This window comes from Podarcis liolepis, assembly GCF_965112155.1.
Source record: "Podarcis liolepis genome assembly, chromosome: 17".
Lineage (NCBI taxonomy): Eukaryota > Metazoa > Chordata > Lepidosauria > Squamata > Lacertidae > Podarcis > Podarcis liolepis.
Genome location: NC_139571.1, coordinates 7,652,725 through 7,665,589, shown reverse-complemented (window position 1 = coordinate 7,665,589; position 12,865 = coordinate 7,652,725). Strand labels below are relative to the sequence as shown.

Below are 12,865 nucleotides of genomic sequence, written 5' to 3'. Positions count from 1 at the left end.
GACGGGGTGAGCTTCTGTTGCTCGGTCCCAGCTCCTGCCAACCTAGCAGTTCAAAAGCATGTCCAAGTGCAAGTAGATGAATAGGTACTGCTCTGGCGGGAAGGTAAACGGTGTTTCCATGCACTGCTCTGGTTTCGGTGTCCCATTGCGCCAGAAGCAGCTTAGTCATGCTGGTCACATGACCCGGAAAAACTGCGGACAAATGCCGGCTCCCTCAGCCTGTAAAGATGAGCGCCTCAACCCCATAGTTGTCTGCGACTGGACTTAACTGTCAGGGGTCCTTTACCTTTTAACAACTCTAAGTATCCTTAACAAACTACACTTCCCATAATTCTTTGAGGGAAGATATGGCTTTTAAAAGTGATATTATGCTGCTTTAAATGTGCAGTGCTGGCGGGCTCAGGATCTAACCTCCATGCAAACAAATCAGGATGAATGTTCAATAGACAGTTCATCTGGAACAGGGATCAGCAACCTTTTTCAGCAGGGGGCCAGTCCACTGTCCCTCAGATCTTGTGGGGGGCCAGACTATATTTTGACAAAAAAAAATGAACGAATTCCTATGCCCCACAAATAACCCAGAGGTGCATTTTAAAGAAAAGGACACATTCTACTCATGTAAAAATGCGCTGATTCCTGGACTGTCCGCGGGCTGGATTTAGAAGGTGATTGGGCCGGATTCGGCCTTCGGGCCTTAGTTTGCCTACCCATGATCTGGAAGCACCCTGCTTCGATGGGAAAGAACTCTCTCTGCCTGAGATTCTCAAGTGCCTCTGCCTGTCAGAGCACAGAAAGATAACACGGGGCTAAATGGACAAATAAAATAGTCTGCCCAGATGCAAGCTGTTTCCTGTGTTCTTGTCTCCTAAGCTGGTCTAATAAACTGCTCACACAGTATGTTGCCATGAGCATGCTATGCAGATAGGCTTACTCACGACAACCATGCGACTGTGGCTCATCGGGCATCACAATGAGCTAACGGGCTTCAGGGTGCCATGCCACCCTTCTTTTCAGGCTGGTTAGCAGGCCAGCTCCAGCCACACCACAAGGAGAACACCAAACATGGAGAAGGAGCAATGGAACAGGTTGCTGTCCCCAAAGAAGGCAGCTTGGCTGGCTCCTTCCTTGGGAATCCCTGGGATGTTGTGGTTTGAAGCTCCTCCTGCCAATTCTTCACCAGGTGGCTTCCCGCAGAAGAGGCAGCTGGTTGGAATAACAGTGGCGGCAGAAGAATTCTCTGCAAAGAAGAAGAAAAGGACAGAGAACAAGGTTAACCAATAATGGCAACATTAATTTCCTGATGACCTCACTCTTGACAATTCTATCATCATCACATATGTGTATGTACACACACACACACAAACACCCTGATCTAGGTATAGTTCGTGGCTGGAATCGGTTTACTTCGTTCTAATATCTATGCTAATATCTAATACGGTCAAACCTCTACTTAGCACCACCTTTTCTTACTGTCATTCCAAGTTGTAACCATGGCAAACCCGGAAGTAACCAGCGGTTTTGCTGCCGTTCACACATGCGCAGGAATGGCGATCGCAGTTTGTGCAAAAGCGAGCAATCGCCCTTCGCACATACGCAGAAGCAGGCAATCGCCACCCGTGCCTGCGCACAACGGTGCCTCTCCCAGCAACCCATTTCGACCTCCAGACAGACCTCCAGAATGGATTATGGTTGCAAACAGAGGTTCCACTGTAGTAAAAGGTAAAGGTAAAGGGGCCCCTGGCCATTAGGTCCAGTCGTGGCCAAATCTGTGGTTGCAGCACTCATCTCGCTTTATTGGCCGAGGGAGCCGGCGTACAGCTTCCGGGTCATGTGGCCAGCATGACTAAGCCGATTCTGGGGAACTAGAGCAGCGCACGGAAACGCCGTTTACCTTCCCGCCATAGCGGTACCTATTTATCTACTTGCACTTTGATGTGCTTTCGAACTGCTAGGTTGGCAGGAGCAGGGACCAAGAAACGGGAGCTCATCCCGTTGCAGGGATCCGAACCGCCGACCTTCTGATCAGCAAGTCCTAGGCTCAGTGGTTTAACCCACAGCGCCACCCGCGTCCCATTCCACTGTGGTAGATGCACCTATAAACCCCTTCAGTTTAAATATACATCAACACACAACAAAGCAATTTTAAAAGCAAAATGGAACAAGGAGGCTGATTCCCAAATAACTACCCTGCCAAAATCTTGCCTAAATACAGTGGTGCCTCGCAAGACGAAATTAATTCGTTCCGTGAGTTTTTTCGTCTAGCGAATTTTTCGTCTTGCAAAGCACGGTGTCGGAAAAGTTTTGGAAAAGCTTCAAAAATCACCAAAAACTTCAAAAAAGGCTACCACACCGCGTTCTATGAGTTGCTCCTCGAAGTCAAGTCGCAACTTATTAACGGTGTTAAGAAAAAGGAAACAAACTTGCAAGATGTTTTCGTCTTGCGAAGCAAGCCCATAGGGAAATTCGTCTTGCGAAGCAGCTCAAAAACCGCAAAACCCTTTCGTCTAGCGAGTTTTTTGTCTTGCGAAGCATTTGTCTTGCGGGGCACCACTGTATATGTTTTATATTTTCTTTCAATTCTACTAATGTTTCACCCACAACCAAAAATCCCTGCTTGGCACTCTTGAACTTTTCCAATAGAGGGCGCATGGGATCCAAGAAGCTCATGTTTCCCCTCTCAACTGTGCACTCATTCTTAGGGAATTCCTCCCTTGCACAGTGAGAAACAGTGATGAAGACCCGGAAGTGGCAGACAAAAGGGTATCCTGAGGAGAGGAAAGGCTCCGTTTTCTGGGGAAGGCCAGCGGGCTCTGAATGCTTCCACCAATGCTGCCATAACAACCAGGACTCTTCATGGCGTATAACAGGGCTTCCCAAACTTGGGTCTCCCAGCTGTTTTTGGACTACAACTCCCATCATCCCTAGCTAGCAGGATCAATGGTCAGGGATGATGGGGATTATAGCTGGAGACACAAGTTTGGGAAACCCTGGTGTATAATTATTGCCTGTCACACAAGAAGGGACAGGTGATCAACTCTCCATTGCATGGTTGTCAGGAGTGTGTGCAGGAGCCAGGCCCTGTGACCAGGACTGGGGCCTTCCTAAGTTTGTTCTGGAGAGGCAACGCGCAGCTGCACAGGTGAGGCCGATTGGTAACTCACAGCACCTGGTGGCAAGAGCCGGGAAGGGATATAAAGTCAGCATTTTCCCTTTGGCTCTTTGCCACAGCAACACGTTCCCTGCCTTGCTATGTTTGGTTCCTTGACTCCTTGATCCTCGGACCCTTGGCTTCTTGACTCCCAGCTCTCTGACCCTCAGACTCTTGGCTTCCTGGCTTCTGGACTCCTGTTCCTGCTCCCACCCCGCCATCATGCCGCCCAGTCCCGACATCCCCAGCCGGGACTTCGATCGCCCATGAACCGGACTGACAATGGTCCAGTGCAGTCAATACGGTATTGCACCTAAGAAGAGCTCTGCTGGATCAGGCAAAAGGCTATGGCAGCGCAGCATCCTGTTATCGGAGTGGCCAACCAGATGGCTTATGGCAGGCATGTCCAAAGTCCACGTTGGGGGCTTAATCTGGCCCACCGGTCAATTTAACCCGGCCCCCGTGGCAGCATATGTCCTGGCGTAAAATCCTAAAAAAGAAAAGCTCAGCAACTTCTATCCTAAAAGCTCAACAACTTTGGTCAGCCCTCACACATGTTCACTTCATCAAATCTGGCCCTCTCTGGAAAAAGTTTGGGCACCAATGGCTTATGGGAAGCCTGTGAGCAGGACCTGAACGCAACAGTGCTCTCCCCACTTGGGATTTCCACCACTGGCATTCAGAGGTAGGCTGCCTCAGATAGTGGAAGCAGAACACTGACCCCTGTTTAGCCGTGGTGCGGATCCCAGAATGGCCTTGGACCACTCGCCTTTTTTCAGTCTGGCCTACCCTTGCAAGGTTGTTGTAAGAATAAAAGGGGGAGGTAGCCCCCATGTTCCTCGGAAGAAAGGGCAGGTACCCCAAATATCTAATAATAATAATAATAATAAATAATTTTATTTATATCCCGCCCTCCCCAGCCGAAGCCGGGCTCAGAGAGGTTTCCATCATTGAACCCAGCGCCACAATGATTAATTCTGGAAAGAGCTGTGTGTTTTGTGAAGCGGCAAGACTCCTTCCGCTCGAAAGGTTTGGTTTTATTTTCCAAAGGAGGGGAATCTCCTCCCTGCATTTGGAGGTGGGCTTTTGTGTCAGATGAGCACAGTGAGCTGGCCGAGGTCGCCAGTAAGTTTTATGTACCTGCGGAAGAGGAGAGGGAACTGGAGGGGAGAGGAAATAATGGCCGAAGGGAAATCAAAAGGAAGATGAAAGAGCTTCCAGTGGCCCCTCAATCCCCACAGGCCAGCTGTGTGTTCACTTCAGCCAGACATCCCCCTCAGAAATGAATGGGAGAGGGCTCACTGTGGGGGTGGGGCTGTCTAGACACAGCCAGGCTGCTGCCAAGGAGAGCCCTACATTGAGAAAACACACTGCAATGCTCTCCCCTTACTTGCCGCAGCAGCACATGGCCCAACAAACCAAACAGGGTTAAAGAGCAGCAGCAGCAGCGACCTGCCGTTAAATATCACTGGGAATAGAAATCTTGCAGTGGTGGTCTGGTGTCTCAATGCGGGAAGGAAACAGAGAGATGGGGATGTGTGTTTGTGTGTGTGTGTGTGAGAAAGAAACAGCATCCTAGTTTACAATCCTCTATCTTAGAGGTTTTCAACCTTTTTGAGTCCATGGCTCCCTTGACCAACTCCATTCTTTCTGCGGCACCCCTGTGGGAGCCCAGTTCTGTCACCCTTTGCCTGCAGAGCTGGCAGCCTCTCGCCCTTTTTCCAGCACCCTCCCTTGTGAGGTGTTTCCTCAGCCCTTTCCCCTCTCCTTGGGAGTCCTCTGGGCAGCAGCTGCCATACACACACACACACACACACACACACACACACACACACACACAACCCGATCTCTGAGTTGTCCCCCGCACCCCTAATAATAATAATAATAATATTTTATTTATATCCTGCCCTCCCCAGCCGAAGCTGGGCTCAGAGCGGCTAACAACAATAAAAGTATCACAGCATTCTCAGTTCATTCTAAAATCAATTCAAAATCAAATTAATGGCAAGCACTGGGCTAGAGTTCTGTGAGGGTTACCGAAAGAGGGGGTCAGACTGTGCCTTGGCCAAAGGCCTGGTGGAACAGCTCTGTCTTGCAGGCCCTGCGGAAAGATATCAGATCCCGCAGGGCCCTGGTCTCTTGTGACAGAGCGTTCCACCAGATCGGGGCCACAACCGAAAAAGCCCTGGCTCTGGTTGTCATGTGCTTTTAAATGTCTGGTGTGGATCTGCCCCTAATCTGGTTTAAAGTTGTTGTTTTAAATACACCTAAAGGTAAGTCCTGTCTAGCTAATCTTTCAGAGGTCTTGGAGATACAGGTGAGCAGTGAGGCAGCCAAGGATACTGATGACACCCAATCGTCTAGGGCAGGCACATCCAGCTCTCTAGAGACTGTGATCTACTCCAAGTATAATAAAACTGGCAGTGATCTACCCATTGTCATTGCCCAGAGATGTTGAGCTTTTTGGGGGGAGCATTGCCCAAAGTGGTTGAGCTTTTTTTAGGTGGGAGTGCCCAGTGGATTGGCAAGAATTCATGAGCTTTTCTTTGGGGCTCCAGCCCAAAGTTGTTGAGCTATTTTTTTTTGGGGGGGGGGAATTCCATAAAAACGATCACCCAACAGCCGTCCTCCTTCCTTCAAAAACACAGGGGATACAAGCTTTCAAGGCAGTGGCGGCCTAGGTCTAGGGTGATAAGAACAAAAAGGGGATTGTGAGGATTTCTGCCATGAGTTCTCATGGAGGAAGGTTGGGATCAAACTGAATGAGCATTCATGAGAATGGCAAACATTAGGCAATCTGAGTGTAAAGGGGTGCACAGTGCCCCTCTAACTTCACATCTACAGTTTCTGGGGTCTGAACAGGTAGTGGATGACCAGGAAAGATATCTTGGGGTCATTGTTCTACCCAGACACTGAGGTCCAGCACCGAGGGCCTTCCGGCGGTTCCCTCGCTGTGAGAAGCCAAGTTACATGAAACCAGTTAGAGGGCCTTTTCGGTAGTGGCACCCGCCCTGTGGAACGCCATCCCACCAGATGTCAAAGGGAACAACAACTACCAGACTTTTAGAAGACATTTGACGGCAAGTTGTGTTTCCCTTTTCTGGTTATTTGGCTATAACTTTTGATAGAATACAGATAGTTGAACAAACTTTGTTGCATTACATTCTTCATCAAATTATCCTTCCATTGACATATAATTTTATGGTATTACTACTCCAAAAAAAGTGGTGTTATGAGCCATCAAACCTCAGAAACACACTTTTTTTTTTCAAAAGGTTTCCACAATTTTGGCCACTAGTGTATACTATGCAACACTAGAGAGCTCAGATTTGGCTGCCAATGCCCAAACTAACCTATATCACTTAGGTCCAAGCTATCTGAAAGACGTTATTTCCTCATATGAACCTGCCTGGTTTCTGAGGTCTTCTCTCGGTCCTACCACCCTCACAGGCATGCTTGGTGGGGACACGGGAGAGGGCCTTCCTGGTGGTGGCTCCTCCCAGACAACTTTAGAATTCCCTTCCCAGAGAAGCCAGACTGGCTCCCTCCTTGTTCTCTTTCCACCAGCAGCTGAAGACCTTCTCGTTCCAACAGGCTTTTGGGAATTGACTGCTTTTAATGAAATGGCTGGTGCCCCTGGGCGTAGCCAGGATTTATTTTAGGGGGGGGTGGGCTTTCTGTTGGGGGGGGGAGAACCGAGATATCTGCGACACAATTGGTCAGTTAAATAGAAATACTTAATTATGTGTTGGACTATAGTTGTAATGGAAATCTAATAGAAGTGGATTAATAGACAAGACGCAGGAGGGAAAAAAGTTAATATAAGGACCCACAAAGGGGAGGAGGGAAGCCCATGGGAATTTATGGATTTCTCTTTTTGCTTTGGTTGCTTGATGATGGTTTGTAAATTTCAAAATTTCAAAATTATATATATATGTGTGTGTGTGTGTGTGTGTGTGTGTGTGCCCATGCTGGCATTGTGCGGTTTTTGTTGTGATTGTCTGTATGCTTTTAACAGATCTTATATATAGTTTTGATTCTGTCAATGTTCAATTGCTTTTACATTATTGGGGCTTTTCCCATGTTTACGCGTAAGCTTGCCTCGAGTCCTTGTCAGGGAAAAAGGCAGGGTATGCATGTTTAAATAAATGCGATATATTTTTGAGAGGGCATGTCTGACTTTAAGAGACTAGTCCAAGGGCACAACAGACAATATTTCCCAACCTCTCTCAAATTCTCAGTTGCAGGATAGCTTACACCCAATTTGGAAGTGGGTCAATGAGGGCTTTTTTTGGGTGGGGTGGGGGAGACATATACACCATATAGCTCCATCACAAGTCTCCCGCTCTGTAAAACTACTCCACAATACAGAGTTCACTGGCCTGCCCTACTTTCCTTAATCTGGTCTTGGCCGCCAACACCCACAACATGCAGCCTTTAACCCCTCCTCAACCCGTCCTCCGTCTTCTGCGAGGCTGAAACATCTCCCTCCTGTACCCTCTCCCCATTGATCTGCAAAAAAAAAAAAAGCCATTCTCCCGTGTCAGACTTTCTGAGCTGCTGCTTTGAAGCTCAAGCTATCTTCTGCCGTTCCTTTTAATATGCCAGCGATAGCTTTGCACACTTGGTTCCTGGCAGGAGTTGGCGGGGTGGGAAGAGAGAGAGAGATCTTTGCCTAACAACACTATTTGAATTAAGAGGCAGGGAATCAGGCGACCCGCTCTGGATTAATCAGCAGGCAGTGCACACCCACCCACCCACCCACCCCGGATTTTGCTATTCTGATGACAGCCACCCCCGTTAATGTATTCTGCTCTGACAGCAAATTAGAAAGAGAGTAAGGAGCTTATGGGAGCATTGTGCCTCGGTGCCCCAGTTCTACATAGGCCCCCTAATCCTGCTGAGCCCTGAAAAGAGGTTCCCGTTGGGTTGCGACGGCGCTGGCTAAGGCTTCGCTCAGAGGTGTTCTGACGGGAAACTCAGGGGCTGCCCTCTTGCCAATGCACACAGGGGGCACCATCAGACAGAAACTTTACAGGCATCTTAAGATGAAGAGAGGGGAATTGGGGGAGATTCTCCTCCTCCTTCTAGCTGAAGGTTGTTTAGAAGAGAGAGGGTTATCTGCTGCTTACGCCTGCCCCACTTGCACATCTGGTAAACAGGCTTTTGCATTAATTAAAAACCCTTTGGTCAGAGGTGGCAGTGGGACAAAACAGAAAACATGTGCGAGAGCAATGCCTCTCAGAGACCACTTTCAGCTCCCTCATTAGTGGTGGCACCTAGCATTTGCAGAGCGCTTAGGGAATATTTCCCACAAATTCAGCTTGGTGTAAACCAGGGGGCAGCAATTTTTTTCAGCAGGGGGGCCGGTCTACTGTCCCTCAGACCTTGTGGGGGGCCAGACTATATTTTTTTGGGGGGGGGATGAACAAATTCCTATGCCCCACCAATAACCCAGAGGTGCATTTTAAATAAAAGGACACATTCTACTCATGTAAAAACATGCTGATTCCCGGACCGTCCGCAGGCCAGATTGACAAGGCGATTGGGCCGGATCTGGCCCCCAGGCCTTAGGTTGCCTACCTGTGGTGTAAACCTTACAAGGCAAGGGGGGCGGTGAAGATTTTCCAGCTACTGTAAGTGGGGCAGGGAGGGGGAGAGGGGCTTGTTGAAGACCACCGAGAACTTCCTACAGCAAAGGCAAGATTCAAGCCTTTATAATTTAAGCCATCGTATTTCAGCTGCAGCAGTAGGGAGTCCTTTGCCCTCCCAATCATGGCCCAAAAATCTGGAGATGCACAGATTTGCTCGGTGGTTTGGTTACAGCTACATAAACCATATATACATATTTCCTGATTTCTGCACAGTCCTCTCTAGATCTGAAGTGAGAAGAAAGGTTGAATGGTGAACAGGCGCTGCTGCTACAACAACACAGCTACAATTCAATGCTGGCTATCTTTAGCACCAACAGATCTGGAAGGGGTGGGTGTGTCATTTGGATGAGTGGTTCAGCAATGTAACGCGCTGCCCTAGGGAGGCTGTCAAATCTTATATGCTTTCACGAAACATTTGGGAAGACGTTTTGCCAGAGATGCCTCACCCCACTGCGTCTCTTCCGACTCAATGGATTTCTCCACTGAGAAATCTAGGACACCAATAAGGGCAGCATTTTTAAAAGGCAGGGTTGTGTATGTGTGTATATTGCTCATTATTCTCAGACTGCAAGTGGGGACCTAATGAAACCCTCCTGGTATGGAACGCCTGGCTAATTTTCACATCACACAAAGCCAGGTGTGGTACAAAGTGTACACTCAAAAGAAACAAACCCCATTCTCCAAAAAGTGCCTCTGTCTAAGACACACGTTTGCAAACACGTTTTCACGTTGTTTCGGCATAAACCTAAATACACAGAATGCATGAACGTAAACAGTCATTTTCTTCTAAAACAATGTTTTGGGGTACTCTCGTTTTCCTACTTATATTGAAATACTGCCCCTCAATGAGGCCAAACTTAGTTTCACAAAACATTTAGGGGTTTGCGTAATCCTGCCCCCCCCCCCCGAAAAAAGCACTGATCGTAAATGTGCATTTAGAAGCACCGCGAGGTAGGGAGAAGCAGCGGGGGAGAGGGGAGAAATAAAATTTGGAGCAGAGTTGTAGCATAGCGTGGGGTTGTTGCCCCGGGAGTAAAATTGGGGGAAGGTGCACAAAATTTCACAAGAAAAATAAACCGCTTTGAGGGTTTTTTCTTAAAAATAAAAGCAGTGTAAAAATGTCATAAAATAATAAAATAAAATTAGCAGAGAAGAGATAAGCAAGAAAAAGGTTAAGCAATTCCTCCTCTTCTGCCAGTTTATTTCCCCCTCCCAGTGTGGTCTTTCTAGAAATAAAAAAGGATTATCAGAGTTTTGTACCTACTATGCATTTTGGAAAGCTGTCTGTCTGCTCAGTATGCATATAGACCCCTCTCAAAGATACGCGTAGCAAAATAAATAAATTGCATGATGGTTCAAGGAGCACGTTTCTGTCTGTGTTTGGATACCACTGGATGCCATTTTGAATCAAAGTGGCCGGCTGGACCTTTCAATGCTGCCCTGGTTTTAACTACTGATTTTAAAATTGCACTGATTTTTCTGGCATCTTCGAATTCCCCAGCAACACCAAGTACAAGGCTGAATGCAAAGATTCAAGCGCAATTTTTATTCAGACGCAGCTGTTAATTACATCCTTTCAAACTCTCTGGTTCTGGGAGTTACCTTTTGTAGAGGAGGCTCAAGCAATTAAGGGCAGCGTCTACTGGGTGAGACTCCTGCAAAAAGACCTTTCCTCCTCCACAGGGTTTTGCACAACTGAGCTGCTCCCAGCAAACCTAAGGAGAACAGCCTGCCTAATGCCTCCCAGCCATGAATCCATGATTGTCTGCATTTTGTATCATTTTGAGAGAACTTCTACTATCTTTTAAGCCACTACTGCCTTCATTACTTAATTGTCTACCTTTCCAAAAGACCATAAAATACTTGAGACCAAATTCTATCATTTCTTCTGCATCAATACTGAATTTGTAGTACAGTGGTACCTCAGGTTAAGAACTTAATTCGTTCTGGAGATCCGTTCTTAACCTGAAACTGTTCTTAACCTGAGGTACCACTTTAGCTAATGGGGCCTCCCGCCGCGCCCGCGCGATTTCTGTTCTCATCCTGAAGCAAAGTTCATAACCTGAGGTACTATTTCTGGGTTAGCAGAGTCTGTAACCTGAAGCGTCTGTAACCCGAGGTACCACTGTAATACGAATTTACTAATCTTGCAAAAAAATTCGTTAACTCAACACAAATTATCTATTAAACCGTGCAGTCTGCAGAGGGAATCGAACACAGGTTAACTCAAAAGTAAGTTGAGTTCAATTTATCTCACTCCTTAGTATAGTATACATGCTTTGCAGTCTAAATTATAGTAATAAATATGCCTTATTCATGTTACTATTAAACCATTGTATAACCGATTACAGTAAAGCTAAAACTACAATTGAAAATTACATGCGTGCAAGTCATACCAGCCCTGATGAAACTTACTGAATACTGTATATTTACTCTGCCTTTTATTTTGGAAATGCATTGCTGATTTATGCAAATATTATTATATTTGAAACACTGCTTGGGTAACGGAGTTGTTACGGATGGGAAATATAATTTTTATGATATACGGTGTATTTTTCCGAGCCATGCAAATAGAAACAGCAGATGCAAGGAAGTACACAAAGCAAAGCTGACATCTTTAACAACGCAATAAAGGTAAAGAGACCCCTGACTGTTAGGTCCAGTCGCAGATGACTCTGGGGTTGCGGCGCTCATCTCGCTCTATAGACCGAGGGAGCTGGCGTTTGTCCGCAGACAGCTTCCAGGTCATGTGGCCAGCATGCTTCTAGAAAACCAGAGCAGCACACGGAAACGCTCTTTACCTTCCCGCCGGAGCGGTACCTATTGATCTACTTGCACTTTGACGTGCTTTCGAACTGCTAGGTGGGCAGGAGCTGGGACCGAACAACGGGAGCTCACCCCGTTGCGGGGATTCAAACCGCCAACCTTCTGATCGGCAAGCCCAAAAGGCTCTGTGGTTTAGACCACAGCGCCACCCACTACAAGAAGGAAAGGTTGGGGTTTGGGAGCACATGAACACCCTTGTGGAAAGCCAAGCGTTGAGAGACTGGGGAGCAGTCCCATATCCCCTCTGGATCCTTCCCCCTGAGGCCATCCATCGGCATCAAATGCCCCCATCTTCAGAGCTGGGGGCATCTCCTCTAAAAGAGCCCAGCACTATTTTGGTGCACACTGCAGAAGGAACCAAGGGAGCTTATGCACAGACAGCCAAGAGCCCCCAGGACAAAGATGCCAACACATATCAGTTCTGACAGGCAAGAGCTGCTGAGGTCATCGCTCTTGGTTCTTGCTGCCCAGGACTGAGCTCTGCTTTCTGCAGGACCACAGCGGCTGCCATCTCCAGCAGGCTGCCAGAAAGGGGGACCAGCTGCAGCTTCTCTGACTTCTGAGCCAGACAAGCAGAGAGCTGGCTTCCTTCCTTTCCTTACACACAGTCTGCTGCTGAGGCCAGGTCTCTTTCCTGCAGCACTAGGCACCGAAACCTCTCTCCAGCAGCTCCCTCTCTCTATATCTCTCCTTCCCTCCCACATCTCTTATTTTCTCCTGCAAGCACCCCAGGTACACACCAGAGACAGACAAGAGAGACAAGAAGACAGGGATAAGGCAGCAAGCAGAGATGCACCAGGTACACTAAATTTACTCACAAGTAGGGGAGACAGAGGTCAGGCTCATCCACCTTCTCATGAGTACCCAGCTTAGGACTTAGGTGTTTGCTGGACTGTCTTCATCCATCCCAAACTCCCCATCATCTGGGGGTAAAGGCGACCAGAGAGAGCATCTTCTTGGCGGTGATGCCTTTGGCATACTCTCCCCGGGGAAAACCAAGTTTGATGTTTAACTAGAGTGCCAGCTGAACACCTTTCTTCTTCCTTTCATTATAGCATCCCAAGGTTTACAGACCTTTTAGGCAAAGGTAAAGGGACCCCTGACCATTAGGTCCAGTCGTGACCGACTCTGGGGTTGCGACACTCATCTCGCTTTAAAGGCCGAGGGAGCCGGTGTACAGCTTCCGGGTCATGTGGCCAGCATGACTAAGCCGCTTCTGGTGAGCCAGAGCAGCGCA

The 12,865-nt window shown here is 47.8% G+C and overlaps 1 long non-coding RNA gene across 2 annotated transcripts in view; it reads right to left on the bottom strand.

Moving 5' to 3' along the window:
- Nucleotides 1-235: 235 nt before the first annotated feature.
- Nucleotides 236-12,865, bottom strand: part of LOC310697033 — a 31,937-nt gene continuing 19,307 nt past the window's right edge. For both annotated transcript variants that reach the window (XR_014520887.1, XR_014520888.1), the window contains 2 exons: nt 12,447-12,609; nt 236-1,237 (listed from right to left, as the gene is read on the bottom strand). This is a non-coding gene — a long non-coding RNA (uncharacterized lncRNA). The remainder of the gene's footprint in view (nt 1,238-12,446; nt 12,610-12,865) is intronic.